This window comes from Adiantum capillus-veneris, chromosome 12, assembly GCF_014529385.1.
Source record: "Adiantum capillus-veneris isolate H3 chromosome 12, ASM1452938v2, whole genome shotgun sequence".
Classification (NCBI taxonomy): Eukaryota; Viridiplantae; Streptophyta; class Polypodiopsida; order Polypodiales; family Pteridaceae; genus Adiantum; species Adiantum capillus-veneris.
Window position 1 is genome coordinate 26172428 of NC_140942.1, and position 16529 is coordinate 26188956.

Below are 16529 nucleotides of genomic sequence, written 5' to 3' on the forward strand. Positions count from 1 at the left end.
CAACACACCATTTTTGAAGTTTCAAAGGAGAATTTTAGGACACAAGGCAAGAAAATTTTGGATCTTTGGGTCAATGGTAGAATGCATCCTAAGCATCCCATCACAAATCATCTCCACCTTTCAAGGACATAACTTCATTGGAGAACTATGTGGGAGATGACCATAATGGTCTGTACAGCTATACCATGCACATGGCTGGACGAAATGATATTTTAGCTTGAGAGAGACATTGCATACAAAGAAAAAAAAATTGAGCAAAAATATAGAGCATTGTGCTCAACAACTCAAAGGCAACAATGACATCATCATGAAGCTTATGCATAAGCTTAGAGAAAAAGGAATTGTGTTGGTTCCACAACAAAGAGAAAGAAGACTACGGTACATCGGGAAACTGAAGGTCGTCTTTGAGGGAATGAAGAAAAGATTTTGGGCCATCAAGTTAGTTCATATAATTCCATAGGCTCTTTGTGTTGTATCTTACTCTTGACTTGCTTGCCTAGATCATTGATTCAGCCCGGGAAGGATGTTGAGTGCAACACACCCACTTTGTCTGCTCCATACATCCTCATATTGAATTGCAAAAATGTTGTTGGGTTGTTGGACGACAAGCACTATGGCAAGATCATTGCCAAACAGCTTAACAATATTTTGAAAGAGAATCAACTTCCTACATAGGCTGTTCAACCCATTTTGGATGAAGCTGATATTTCAAATAAAGAATATTCTGAGTGAAAGCATGTTAACTTGTCATGCTTTTCATGTCCCGGACAATGCTAACTAGCACAATTTTGACATATGCTAACTAGTACAATAACTTGAGCTACATCTCCAAGATCTATGACATATAATATTTCAATAGAAAACACTTGAAACAAGGAATCCAAATGTACAACCTCCGACAAATTTTGATATTATTTGTAAAAAAATTACCGGACGCCCAACTTTTCGAAGATGTGCTAACTTGAAACTGCTAACTAGCACAAAAAGCGCGACAGGTTAACATGCTTTCACCCTTCTACAATTTTCAGGTATGTAATGTTATGTGCTTTATAGGTGTTATGTGCTTTTTGCATGGACCACTCGGCTTGCACCTACAAAGCAAAGGGCGATCTTGGCTTTAGACACAGTTTTCTCAAAAATATGGGCCTTCATGGAGGGCATGTAAAGATAGAGAAGGATGAGAAGAGGTCTAAGAATGGTCAGGACATTCCAAAAAAGCTCTCTATTGGCGGTGTGAAATCTTGGCTCTTCATGTCAATGCCGACAAGTGGTAGAAAACGTAAAAGCCAAAGTGCACAAGATAGGCAAGCATTGAGATAAAATAGGTGGAAAAATTTACACAATATAGTGGTTGACCATGTAGACAACAGTGCAGCAAGGACTTGCAAGGCAATGTATGGAAAATCTTGGATGCAATATTCAAATTCTATCAACTCAATACATGGAGCGATGCTGACAATACACATTTTGAAGAGGCTTTAGAGACCTCCACAAGTCTTTTATATCTGCGTGGACAAATCAGTACATCACTCATTACATGGTATAGTGAGTAGTTTGTTGATATTAAGGAAACATGTTTTTGTATGAAATTTGTGCTGGTCCTCTATGCAACACATTATATGCAGCCACATGCCTTGGTTCGCTAGGCACTATGGTAGCTTGGCTGTCTGGTCTACACAAGGCATGGAGAAAACTTACTATCAAGATCGTATTTGTTATTTCAGTCACGCTCGCCATGGAGGTGGTGCAGACAAAGCCAAATAGCTTGGAGGAACTACATGAATGGACTTATCACTAACTTATGCATAGGTCACACCCCAAGGAACAAGTCAGAGAGAGTCAGATTGTCCATGCAATGAGATTGGAAAGAAAACAACAAAGGAAGGAAATATGGGAGGCATTGTCTGTTGCAATACGACATGCAAAGTGGTAGCTACAAAAAGAACGCATGGGAAAGATTTGGACAGCTCCATCACAAGTTGTCTAAGAGCTCTTAAAGATAGAAAGTCCTTACAAGAACTCTTTATATCATCCAATGACAATGTAATCTCACTTTTCAGCATTGTTATTAATTGTACAACAAACAAGAAAAATGATGTAATTTTTTTCGTTGCATTAGAAATATACATTGAAGCTTGTTCAGTCCTCTTTGTTGGGAAATGTTACAAAGTATTCTGGCCTTTTGGCCTTGTGTGAGTGATCTTTGTCCTCTTGCCTTCATCTCTTGATAGAAAAAACATGGTTAGTTTCTGTCATAGGTGGCACATTTAGGTTGGGTGCTATTGTCTCAGTCTCTATTTTAGCATGGGGGGTTTCTTCTGTAGGAGCCAAGACTTGCACTTTTCACGAAATAGAGTGTGCTTGTCATACTCCAATAACTAGCCCGCGTCTGTGATTCCACATGCTAGACCATATGTTGCTTGTGTCAAAAAATAGTGACTCCGCAAGCCATACACTCGTGGGCCTTGACCGAACATTGTTAATGTTGCTTGCTTCTCTAGAAGCATAATCTTGTATCTATTCCTTCTTGTGAGGGTGCCTCGTAGATATCTTGATAGGGTCTTCAAGGTTGTAAGATCTCTGACCCCGAGCTAAAGAGCACCCTTGTATCACAAAATAACCTTACTGCAAAAAGTTACTATTTTTGGCAATTTTCCTAAATTTGTCGGTGCCATGATGTTTAGAATCTTATAGAGATTTCAAAAATGAAATAAAATAGTATTTTGTGAAAAATTTCCAAAAATAGTAACTTTTTGGTCACCCGACCCGTCTAGTTTTGACCGTCTCGACAAACTTCACCCATACCTCAAATTTGAAAAAATGCATTTTCGGACGCCAGGGGCTGCTAAATATGGAAGGTACCCGGGATTATGCACCTTAGCTCCAGCTTAGTACAGCAAGTTTCAGCATTAAAATCTGACTTGAATTGCCCGTCTTAGGTTAAAATTAAATTTTCCTAAAGTTTGTGTGGGGAGCACCGTGGCTCAGGGGCTGTGTGGGAACAAGTCCCAGGCCACTGGGAGCTTGCTTTAGCAGTTAGAGGGCGCCCTCACACCCTTAGGAACTTGTGGGAGGCTTGCCATGCTTGAGAGAGAGTGTGAGAGTTAGTTAGTCTAAGTTAACTGGACACCTTGCAGGGTATGCACTCAATTTCCCATGCAAGACTCAGTTGCTCACTCAGATGCATATAGCAGAAGAAATCGACCTGCATGAGGATGAGCACTATATAAGGACATGCTCACACACAAACACAAGCACTCATATGCTCACACACACACACACACACACACTCTCCTACACACACATACATTGGGGAGGTGCTGCCGACACACACAACTTTTAGAGGAAGATCAAAGGACGGAAGTGTTGCCAAATTCTCGCCTCAAGAACTCCATTGGATCAGCAAACCAAGTAAAATTCAGTCCAACCTACGGTAATCAAAGTTAATTTTCATCCTTATGCTGCAATTCTCTCTATCATTCTCTTAATTCCGCTTGTATTAAACATAATCCTAGCTAATCTACTCTCTAATTCATTATATGATTAGCCTATTGCCTAATCTTAATCTCAATTATTGATTATGCAAGTAATTAAACTCTCCTAATCATAAATTAATGCATGATTAGCAGAAAGGATTTAACCACTAGCCATCACAGTGATGGAATTAAACCAACATCTAGCAATGTGGTTAAACGACCAAATTCAATCTATCATTTCACAATGATCAATTAGCTAAGTTTAAATTCAAATTACATATGATTAAGGTGTAATTAGAGAAATTAATTCCCTATGGTTATCTCTAGAAAGGGAACTCTCTCACCTATACACATGGTAATTTTACATTGCATTAGTGAAGCAATTATTATGTCTAATTCATCTCTAGTACTCTAATTAAGCAAGAGCTAATTATCTATGCCAAGTAATTAATTTCTAGGGTCAGTTCCCATAAGAACAAGTGAGATGCTATCCTAAATTTGATGTAGCTATGAACGATTGCCATGTCTTGAAGTAAATCTAATCCTCTCACATAAGAGAATTCGCTTGTTGAGACTAATCTTGTCATCTTGGTTGTCATGATATTCTCGAACACTAGTTCTTCTTTTCCCGAATTTATCAATTTAAAGTACTAACCAACAAAGAGAACTCGTTTCGGTGGATCTCACAAGCGTGAGGCTGGCACGAGCAACCCTAACGGGAAGGGGAAAGCTCCCATGGACAAGCAAGCACCGGCCATCTTACGAAGTAACGACGAGGAGATCGTTGAGGTAGGTCAAAATTCAATTCAAGTATTGTTTAATTGAAATTGCATTCGATAAGGTAGGAAGGAAACATATCCCTAAACATGTTGGAAATCCAACGGAGACCACGACATTTAAATTAAGTGTATTTTTTAATTCAAGTAGGAAAGAATGTTTTTGGGATATGTTGTCTGAAGTAGGAAAGATTGTTTGCTAGGGAAAATTTAGCTCGGTCAATTCATTTTCAATTCCAATGTTGATTTTTTCTTGATCCCCCTCTTGGTCACAAGGGCGGCTCGCGAAAATTTCGCAGTAGCAGCTACTAGCTTAGGGCCTCTATCCACAACTTGCGTTCTTTGCGGTGGGATGTCCATGTCGTGCTTTTTACGCGGTGGACATGTTTAGTTGTATGGGCAACTAGGTGACAACGGGTGGAGTTAAAACTTGCTGGGGGATTTCGTGCCTCCAGAACATTGGAATTTTTAATGAAATGAGTTTTAAGTGAATTTTTACTAGAAATATTGTTTTGGTGCCGCTTTGTAAAACTTTTGAAGGGCTGTCCTAACGAACCTTGTGAATCGGAACTTAATCAAAGAACTTATATGTTGAACAACCATTGTGCTAGTAATTAGGACACACAAAAAAGCGTGAGTGTGGGGGTGGAAAGTGGGGGCTTGGCTCGGGTTATGAGAAGGGTGGTCCCGATTGGTCGGGAACTCTCTGTCCCCATAGTACGATATATGACGCTAGAATTGCTCATTGCACCAAAAGAAGTGAAGTCCCAAGTGTACGTGCCTCTGAAAGCAATGGGGAAAAAGGCACTCGAGACTTCTCTCCTTCTGGAAGGTGAGTCTTAGGACCGATAATTGGTTAGACACGCTTTCCCCTGCGTGGTGGAACTAGATCTCATTGCTAGTAGGCTCGACTCAATTCACTTGGTGATGAGAGCTCGTCCTCTAGTTGATCCCTTAAACCACTTTGTTTGCTTCCGCTATAGATCCAGTGGCCACCAGGTTTACCATCAGAACCGTCGTTTGAGATGACGGGGTGGGGACCTCACACCTGGTATCACAGCAGGGTTAGGATAGACTGGGAACTAAAATTCGTATTGTTTGAAAATTTCAGAACTAAGGAAATGTAGGTAGCTAATCCAAACTCCTTGCATTGATGTTGCAGGAAGATCCCGAACTTGAATATCAACAATTTCAAGTCTTTAAGATTATTTATGAGCAAGCACGTCGTTCTCCAAATTATTATTTTCGACGAGACGTGATGGAGATGGTGCTAAAGGTCAATACACCGCACTCTACTCACATTGATAAAGGATGGGAGATTGACTGGACCCCCGAAGGCGGGATTTACTAAATCAACGCTCAGAAATTATAATGCCTGGCTAACGACTTAAAGAAAATCCATTAGGGAGAAGAATTGAGAAGTAGTGCAGTTATACTACTTGTTGCCTACACATTCGGGCATCACTGTTGCTACTTCTGACGGCACCGAGCAAACCCTCAATGAGTGGCTTTGGGACAAGGTCACTGATGTAATTCCAGCAAATAGAGTTAGAAATTGTGGTGTTCCAAGAGAATTATCCAAGAGTACGAACACCCTAATTTACTATCCGCTTAAGGATAAGTATAGGGACTATTTTTCAGGAGAAATAGAAGATTGTAAGAATGTGACAACTGTAGACATGTAGTAGTGTTAGTGTGTATACGCGCTTCACCAGGGGCACTTTTCTCCCACTGGGTTTTTCCCCCTGGACATCCGGTGTGAAAGGACACCTTATCTCTTAGGGTTTCATATAAGCTTTGTAGCTCTGAGTTTACAATTATTATTCCAATACAGAGAGATAGACTACAGAGATCTCGTACACAAGCTCTGTGTCTTCTCCTTCTCCATCTTCTTCCTACTCTGAGTTGCTGTCTTCCTTCTGTTTCCTGTTTCATCATCTTCAACAATTGGTATCAGAGCGAGGTGATTTCCAGAGCCTCTACTTGCGTTTTCGCGTCCGCGCGCGCAATCGCAGTTTTCAGGCAGTTTTCGGAAAATTTGTTCGTGGGAGCATCTTCGACGTTCCGTGAGTATTCTGACCAAGCGACCTGGGGTTTTACCCCCCTTTCGAAGCCGTTCGAGCCCTCAGAATTTCGTTCTGAGCAGCGTAGCAGAAGTTACTTTTCCGAGGCGTTTAGATCAAGAGGGTGTGCTTTCTGACAGATTTTCTTCAGGTAAACAGTTCTTTTGGGAAGCAGCTTGTCTTAGCTTTGTGGTGAGATTTTGTGTAGAGTTTTGCTTGGATTGGAGAGGAGATTTGTGAATCTCTTGGAGGTTCTTTTGCTCTCTTGTGTGCATCTACAATATGGCTCAATCTACGGAGAAAGAGATTTTTGGTGCGTTTACATCCGAAGACAAATTGGATGGTACCAACTATTCTCTTTGGTCTTTTATGGCCAAAAATGTTTTGGTTGGTAAAGGATTGTGGGATTATGTATCTGGAGATGAAGTTCGTCCAGGTAGCATTGCACCTGCCACGCCTGGTCGTGGTGCAGCTGTTGGTGCAGGACCCTCACAAGTCACTCCAGAGCAAAAGAGATGGGATACTAAAGATGCACAGGCTATGGCTGTGATTGCCTTAACCATAAAGAGGACAATCACACCACATATCAGATCTTGCAGAACTTCTGAGGATGCTTGGAACACTCTGCAAGCTATGTTTGGAGGAAGAAACGCTGCCAGAATAGAGTTTTTGAAGAAACAACTTGACAAAATACAGATGGACGAAGGTGACGATATTGTCGAGCATCTTACAAAAATCAGGGATCTTAAAGAGCAATTGCTTAGCATTGATGAAGTGATTCTAGAGAAGGACTTGGTTTCCAAAACACTCAATTCACTACCACCATCTTATTTGACTTTTCAGACTTCTTTGACTCTGTCTTTGCGAGCTAATCCTGACCCTCTTCATTTTGAAGAGTTAGTGGCATTGCTATTGCAGGAGGATCAATCACGTAAGAACAAGTCTTTACAGGTGGATGGTATGGATCATGCTCTTGTTGTACAGAACAAAAACAGGGGTAAAGAGAGTGCTCATCACTCCAAGTCTAGTGCAGGACAATCTTCAGAGAAGTCTAAAGGTGATTCCGACAAGTCCAAGAAGAAAGGTAAATGTCACTACTGCAAGAAACCTGGTCACTACATTAGTGAGTGTAAAAAGCGAATTGCTAAAGAAAAGAAGAAAGAGTCAAGTTTGGTTGTTTCAGCTTCTGGTGATTCTTCTACAGCTAAAGAAGAGTCTGCAAACTTTGTGCAGGATTCTTATGCTTTTGTAGTATGTTCAAATTTTTCTGCTTACAGTGTTGACAAGACACAAATGATTTGGTACTTTGATAGTGGTGCATCCAGGCATATTACTTCAAGGAAGGATTTGTTTTGTTCATTGGATGCAGCTCCAGCAGGAAAGAAGGTGACATGTGCAAATAATGCTTCTTATCCAATCAAAGGCGTTGGTAAGATTTTGATTACCATTTCAGATGGTTCAGATTTATGCTTGCCAGATGTCTTATATGTTCCAGGAATCAAGAAGAATTTGTTGTCTGTATCCTCTCTTGCAAAAAATGGTCTTCGGGTCATTTTTGAGGATGACAGATGTGTTGTACGAGATCGAGAGAATGGTTATTCTCTTATCACTACAGGTACGCTGGACAATGGACTATTTGTGCTAGATCATTATGAAAAGCAAATTCAGGTATGTATTGCAGAAACAAAGACTCAGGCCATGCAGGATGCTGAGTTGTGGCATGCTAGATTTGGGCATGTTGGTTATGGCAGTTTGATGACTTTACAACGTCATAATATGGTGCATGATTTGTCTTTATTGGAGATGCCACCAAGACATGTATGTGAAGGTTGCGTTCTTGGAAAGATGCACAGATTTGCATTTTCGCAGGATGGTTCAGTTAGAGCGACACGAAAGTTGCAGCTTGTACACAGTGATGTATGTGGTCCTATGAGGACGCCATCTATAGGAAACAGCCTTTATTTTGTGACCTTCATTGATGACTTTTCCAGGTTTTGTTGGGTGTATCCACTCAAAGCAAAGTCAGATGTGTTTGCAGTTTTTCAACATTATGTCGCCATGGTTGAAAATGAAACAGGTTGCAAAGTACAGACTCTTCGTACCGATCGAGGAGGTGAATACATGTCAGGTGCATTTAAGGATTTTTTGGGAAAGAAAGGCATTAAACACCAATGCACTATGCCATACACACCACAACAGAATGGTGTTGCAGAAAGGAAGAACAGGTCTTTAATGGAGACAGCTAGATGTATGCTCAAGGCTAAGAGTTTGCCTCATAAGCTATGGATGGAGGCAATTGCTTGTGCAGCACATGTTTTGAACAGGTGTCCTACTCGTGCCTTGAAGACCATTACTGCATATGAAGCTTGGTATGACAAAAAACCTTCAGTCAGTTATCTTCGTGTTTTTGGTTGTCTTGCTTATGCTCACATCCCTCAGCAGTTACGTGGGAAGCTTGATGATAAGGCAATCAAATGTATATTTGTGGGGTACAGTAGTGGAAGTAAAGGTTATAGACTTTACAATCCTGCTACAAACAAGATTTTTGAAAGTCGTGATGTAATTTTTGCAGAAACTACTGCTCAACCTATGGTTGCTTTTGATGTACCTCATATGCAGACACATGATGTATTTGAAGGTTTGCTTCCTTCTTTTGTGGAGAATCAAGAATCACAACAGGTTGATAATCTTGATCAATCTTTTGATCAGCATGTGACACCTCATGATGTAGAGGAAATTGTGCGTGAAGAGCAAGAAGTTCTCAGGGAAGAAAGAACCTTGCCTAAATGGGTTCAGAAAACTTTGCAGGATAGCAAGTTGGATGCACCGTTGCCACGAAAAACACGTGCTGGTACTACTTTTGGCAGAGAGCAAGTAGATTTGGCTTGCTTTAGCACTCTTTGTGATGCAGATGAGCCTGATTCATTTGAACAAGCTTTAGAGTGTGTTCAGTGGAAAGATGCTATGCAGCAAGAAATTGATTCTATTCATAAGAATCATACATGGGATCTAGTGGACTTGCCTACAGGTAAAAAGCCTATTGATACAAAGTGGGTTTTTAAGGTAAAAAGGAAACAAGATGGTACTGTTGACAGGTACAAAGCAAGGCTTGTGGCAAAAGGCTATGCGCAACAGAAAGGCATAGATTATGATGAAACCTTTGCTCCTACTTCTCGTGCGTCCACAGTTAGATCACTAGTTGCAATTGCTGCTCATCATGGTTGGAAAGTGCATCAGTTGGATATCAAAACTGCTTTTTTGAATGGTGATTTGCAGGAAGAAGTTTATGTAAGTCAACCAAGTGGTTTTGTTGTAAAAGGTCAAGAGCAAAAGGTATGTAGATTGCGTAAAGCTTTGTATGGTCTCAAACAGGCTCCAAGAGCATGGTATGAGAAGATACATACTTATTTGATTGGCCAGGGATTTCAGAATAGTCCAACAGAAAGTACTTTGTATGTCAAAAAGAGAGATGGAGTTCTCATTATGCTAACACTTTATGTGGATGATATGCTTCTTACAGGCAATACTGCAGATGAAATTGAAGCGTTTAAAGATGCTTTGAGAAAAACCTTTGAGATGTCTGATCTTGGTTTGCTACTTTATTACTTGGGTATTCAGTTTGTGCAATCAGAAGATGACATATACATGTTGCAGGCAAAATATTTGCATAAAATTTTGGACAAGTTTGGTATGCAAAATTGTAAGCCAATCTCTACACCCGTAGAAACTGGATCAAAGTTGAGCATGCACGATGCTGGAGAACCTTTTGATGTACATACTTATACAGCAGCGGTTGGTTGCTTGATATATTTGGCAGGCAACACTCGTCCAGACATTCAATTTGGGGTTTCACAAGCAAGCAGATTTATGCACAGCCCAGGTATGCATCATTGGCAGGCTGTGAAGCGCATACTTCGTTACCTTTCAGTTACCCCTAATCTTGCCATGTTCTTTCCAAGGGGGGATATGTATGGAAAGCACAGTTCTATGCAGCTTCTTGGTTACAGCGATTCAGATTGGGCTGGTGATTTTGACACACGACATTCCACAAGTGGCAATTGTTTTTTCTTGGGAAATGCATGTATATCTTGGCTAAGCAAGAAGCAACCCACAGTGGCTACATCAACTTGTGAAGCTGAGTACAGGGCAGCTTTCACGGCAACAGTTGATTGTGTATGGATACGCAGGTTATTGGCAGATCTTTGTGAGTGTCAGCAGGCACCCACTACCATTTTCACTGACAGTCAGAGTGCTATGGCAGTTGCAAGGAATCCAGTATTTCATGCAAGAACAAAGCACATAGAGGTTCACTACCACTATGTCAGGGAAAGGCTACATGCAGGGGAGATCACACTAACTTACTGTCCTACACAGGATAACATTGCAGATCTATTTACGAAGGCATTATCACGAGAAAAGTTTGAAGCTTTCCGAAAAGCTTTGGGCTTACTCTCATACACATGATGATCTGCTACCTTGTACGGATTCACACTATCACTACAAGGGGGATTTGTAGACATGTAGTAGTGTTAGTGTGTATACGCGCTTCACCAGGGGCACTTTTCTCCCACTGGGTTTTTCCCCCTGGACATCCGGTGTGAAAGGACACCTTATCTCTTAGGGTTTCATATAAGCTTTGTAGCTCTGAGTTTACAATTATTATTCCAATACAGAGAGATAGACTACAGAGATCTCGTACACAAGCTCTGTGTCTTCTCCTTCTCCATCTTCTTCCTACTCTGAGTTGCTGTCTTCCTTCTGTTTCCTGTTTCATCATCTTCAACAACAACACATAAACATCATCTGTATTATTATATCCCAGGAAAGCCTGCCAGAACTATCATATAGATATCCCAGAATGCTATGTAATAAATTGATCAAAAGCCTCAAAAGGTTACGATTGTAATAAAATTTCTATCAATCAAAGAGGAGTTTTTGTCTCTGAGTTTTTTGTCTCTCGATGATTTGAAACTTGGGTTTTATTAAAGTCTCATGTTTATTTAAATCTTGAACTCTCACAATCGTATCAAATTTAGTGTAAACCGTGTAGGCACCACCTGTCACTCTCTATTCGACAGCACAAGAAAAGAAGCTCCTCCTTAAGCAAGCCCAACCTCCGACCTTTAAGGGTGAGGGAGCTAATGTGGAGAGAGATGCAGAAGTGTGGATGGAAGCGATGGATGACTATTTCGAGGCTGCAGGGACTCAACCCAAGAACCAGACCATGCTCGCAATGTTCCGCCTCTCTGGCGATGCCAAGATTTGGTGGAAACAACATTGCAGAGATCTGAACATCAAGGGATCTTCCTAGTCGTGGGAATACATCAAGGCTGCAGTGATGGGACGTTACTTACCACCCGCTTATAAAACCTTGAAGATGAACGAGTTCTTTTCCCTTCGTCAGTCGACTTCTTCAGTCGAGGAGTATTACTCAAAGTTTGTTACTCTTCGAAGGTATGCTCCTAGAATGAGCCTGGATCAGCAAGTAGCACGGTTCTGCCAAGGGCTCATTGACCCCTTGAACAATCGGCTAGAAGCTCTCATGCCAATAACTCTTCAAGATGCCTTGCTAAGAGCTAAACCATTAGCTATGGAAATTCAGAAGGTCAATCAGAATAGGAGGAATCATTTGGTAAAGAGGGCAAGGACAAATGTTTGGAATAATAGACCAACAAACCAAGCATACGAACAACGGTCGATAGTAGCCATTACCGCAGTTATGGAATTTCCAAATGTACGTTGTTATGAGTGCAACGAATTCGGGCATTACCGATCTAAATGCCCCAAGAAGACTCAAGCAACCAGCGCCAATGTCATACCTCTAAATGTCTATGGGCGAGGACAACCTAATGGAAGAGGAGGACGTGGAAGGGTAAACAGAGGGCGAGGGTGTGGAGCTACCGCCAAAGTGAATGCCGCAGTGGTACAACCAACTGTGGGAGATGAAGCAGAGGAGTGTTACCAAACACCGAGCAAAGTTTTACGAGCAACCTGTAGTCCGAGCGAGACTGTTAATTGGTGAGTCTCCTATATAAAAACATAATGCTTTTATGCTTCCCATCAGCCTATGTAAACATTTTGTTAGTAAGGTCACATAAGACCTCCCTCTAAGTCCCAGCCTTCATGAGGTCTTGCCTTTGGAAGATTGTGAGCTATAATTAGTGCTACACATTCTTAACAAAAAATTGAGATGTTTGTATTTCTAACAAGCTAAACTTGAGAAATCCAAAGGCTAGATTTGGGATTTCCATTTAGAAAACATTCAAATTTTACAAGTGCTAGCTTAAAAGTCATCTAATGCTTTAAATTTAACCTTAAATTGGGAGGTCTACTTTATTTTTAATGGCCTCAATTGAGAAATCCCGGCTGCACTTGAGCTTGCCCTTGAGAAAAGTGCCAAAACTTTATGAGTTTGTGTAAATGTCATAAAATCTAATATCTAACCAACCCAAATGATTTTCTCATATTAAAATGATCACTTAATGTGGGAGAATAAACGGGAACAAGGGTTAAGATGTAGACATGTGCTTATAGATCTATCTCAACACAGGCCAATGGTAAAGGGGCCAAATGAGAGATGGTCTATCAAAAAGCAATGCTAACCAATGGAGCATAAGACCTTAGGGTTAGCTTCATTGAAGACTTTCAATAGTTAGTGTAAAAGGGGTGTAAAAGTCCTTTGACCTTAGGTAAGCTAGGGTTGAGATTGAGGTGGGGAACTCGGCCCAAGCTTGAGGTGGCAACCCGACCCAAGCTTAAGGTGCTTAAGGTGCTTGAGGTGCTTGATGATTGAGATGCTTGAGGTGCTTGTCATGCTTGAGATCCTAGGGTTGCACTTGAGGTGAGAACCCAACCCAAGCTTAAAGTGCTTAAGGGCCAAGCTTGTGGTGGGAAATGGGCCTATGCATGAGGGGCTTGAGGTGTCAAAAGATCAAGATTCAGTCCCTACAAGGAGGGGGTGAGCCCTACAAGAGGGGGGATGAGAGAGAACACCCACACACTCACACAAGGCATGCATGGTCCAAAGAAAGCAAAAGGGACACTTGTCAAGTTCCTCCTCAGTGTTGCCCTCATGGTGTGCCTGAAGCCTATTGGTTGGCCACCCAAGGGGTCCAATGATCATAATTTAGGATATTAAATTAATTGATTTTGCATTTATCAAGTCCTCTCTCTCAAAGGGGAAAGGGGGGCACTTGTCCCAAGGCTACCCTTGTTGCTTGTAATGCCTACTGCTTGTGATTGGCTATGCCTGGAGGGGTCCAATGAGCTTCAATGCATGAGCTACAAGGGGGGGTTGACCCAAGCAAGCTAGGGGGTTTCTTAGGGGGTATACTCACCGACACACACACTCACAAACACTCTCATTGTGTGCTATGCAACTCGTAGGTGTCTACTTTTAGCTTGAACTTTCCTCCAATTTGGAGGTTGATCAAGGGCTCAAGATGCACAACTTGACCATGCGTGTAGAGTAGATAAACAATTTTTGATTTGGATCGAGCTTTCGTTTGATGCCTTCGTCATATTTGCACGAGTAAGTCATCTATAGGCTGATTGCAAGGAGAGGGGACCATCACAATGATTGTGGGGCACCCCCCTTATTTGTTGTGATATACCACCACCTTCCCCATTCTTCTCATTCGTGTCCTTACCTTTTTTCCTACTGATAGGCATACTCTCTCTTGCTAATCTATGTCTCTATCTCTATCACGTGCTCTCTCTTTATGGTACACCCATGCGCTCGACAACGACGACAGTGCACCCCTCAACAATAGTATAGGAGGCAACCTCTCTAGTAATGTCTTGATCCTCCAGACATCTGTTTCTATTGCCTATGCCACCACAAGGGTCATCCGCCCTCCAGTTGACCATGATCAACCCCTGGTCTTCACCATCATCGCCACTCCCATACAGAACCGTTGGCAACCTCTCTAGTAATGTCTTGATCCTCCAAACATCTTTTTCTATTGTTTACGCTACCACAAGGGTCATCCGCCCTCCAACCGACAACTATGTTTCTACACTCAACTCTTTGAGTATCTAGTTTCCTCGGGCTACATTGTTGTGGCACCTTAGGTCACTACTGTTTTGCTCACATTCAACTAATTCATCTTCATATCAAACCCTTTGGCATTTATGTGTGTGTGTGTGTGTGTGTGTGTGTGTGTGTGAGAGAGAGAGAGAGAGAGAAAGAGAGAGATCCCTCTAAATTCAAGGGACATGTGCCTGGTGCCACATAGAACACGTGCATACTTGAGATGGCTCATGAAGAGATTGACCCTACAAAATCTTGCTTCAGGAGGGCTCCCAGCTGGGCCACTGGCTATTGATGCACTATATAGTTGCACGTCCCCACAATTAGCTGTACAATTTCTTGATCTCGGTTGCTGCAGGCAACGAACTCTCGGACGGGAGGTTCTGATAAGCAATGTACTCTTCACTTGCTGTATGGGCAGGCCTCCTGATAAGCTGCCTTTTGGGTTTGTATTTCTCAAAGGAGAAATCCTTAATGGGTGTGGAGGTTAAGGGGAGGCAGCAATTGAAGGAGAGGGTGAGAGGGGGGCCTCCAACAGAGGAGGCAGTTGCAATCTTGATTGGTAATGTCAAGAATGGTGATGGGAGTTGCATGCACATTGTGATGGAAAGCGCTATCAGTGAGACAGGACAAGGGACAAGCTTCGGAGATGATCTTTGCTCTTTTCTCTCATTTTTCCCATTGGAGATATTGCTCTCTATGCTAATTGGGAAAGTGGAGGTAGAAAAGGGAGGTTAATTGTTGGCGGAGGTCTGTAGGGAATTTTAGGCTAAAGAAGAGAGTTGTTGCTGAGGGGTAGCTCAAATTTTTCGGGCGGTCTTGCAGAGGCACTAGCTATAGAGGAAAAAGGGAAGGAGGAATCGATACTAGAGGAGATGGGACGGCTCTCTCCCTCTCTTCTTTCTCTCTCGTGAGCTGTGACACTAATAATAGCGAAAGAAAGAGAGGAGAGGAGTGCTAGGGTGGTAGGAGCTGTAGACTCAATTAGAGAAGATGAAGATGGAGAGCAGGCTTTATAGGCTCGACATGAGGGGCTTCTTTACACTCTCCCGTCCCACTATCGATCCAGTTGATCAAAACGCATTCGGAAGGTTGCGATCGGAAGTCTACAATGAGAGAGAAACGTAGAGAGAGAGAGAGAGAGAGAGAGAGAGAGAGAGAGGGGGGGGGGGAGGAAAGTTGGCAACTTATATGGGCGAGCGATAAGAGGGGGGGGGGGGGGGGGGGGGGGAAGACTAGAGTAAATGATGTTGGTAACTTGGTAGTTATAGTGGCTTATAAATGTAGCTACTGTTTGTGAGATAGACTCGAAGAAATGTCCTGATTCATAGCCGGCTTTGCACCGTTGCTGTCAGAAAGAAGTAATCTCCATCACGTGCTCTCTCTCTCTCTCTCTCTAGCACCGTGCACCGGCGCGCGCACCTTAAGACAATTCAAGGGCAGGTTTTCTCTCTCTCTCTCTCTCTCTCTCTTTTGGAAGCATCAACCAACAACTTACAAGTTACTGAAACGACTGACATGAAAAGGTTCATTGCAACATTTTCGTTTTTGAGCCTGTTTTTTATCCTTTCTTCTTCCTTGGACGGAGGCTCATAGTTTTCATTTGTAAAAATCTGATTCTACACAGAGCAGTGAGACGGAACTGGGGTTTCATCTACCACAATTTCTATTTTGTGACCTTCCATCCTTCCATTTTTTCAGCAACCATAAGCTCATCTTTGGCCATTACAATGAGCTCCTCTACTTGGCCACCCTTGATACGCTCCCCATTCTTCTCCCAATCCTCCTCTTCCTGAGAGACCTGGAGGCGAAATTCTCCACAGCTTTACGGTACTCTGCATAAGAAGGAATGTCCAGCTCCACTGATTCAAGTGTTTCAATGTGCAATTTGATGAGGACCACGGGAGCATTGGCCTGTCGTCTCCTTGACCTTGCCCAGTAGCAGGCCAGCGAACTTCCTGAGGACCATAGCCGCCTAGCGTCCCCCTGTCCTTCGACAAACAGAGACGATCCTTGACAGAGAGGTTCGCTTCTTCTCTCTCTCTCTCTAGCACCGCACGTCGGCGCGTGCACCTTAAGGACCAAGGCAGTTCAAGGGCAAGTTCTCTCTCTCTCTCTTCAACTCTCCTCCTCTTAAGGTCTCTTGGGATAGTTTCCTACGTAGCTTTTCAATCACCCAAGT

The 16529-nt window shown here is 42.3% G+C and overlaps 1 pseudogene; it reads right to left on the reverse strand.

The window, feature by feature from the left end:
* Window positions 1-15966: 15966 nt before the first annotated feature.
* LOC147445478 (putative NADH dehydrogenase [ubiquinone] 1 alpha subcomplex subunit 5, mitochondrial pseudogene) lies at window positions 15967-16316 on the reverse strand (annotated as a pseudogene).
* Window positions 16317-16529: the final 213 nt, after the last annotated feature.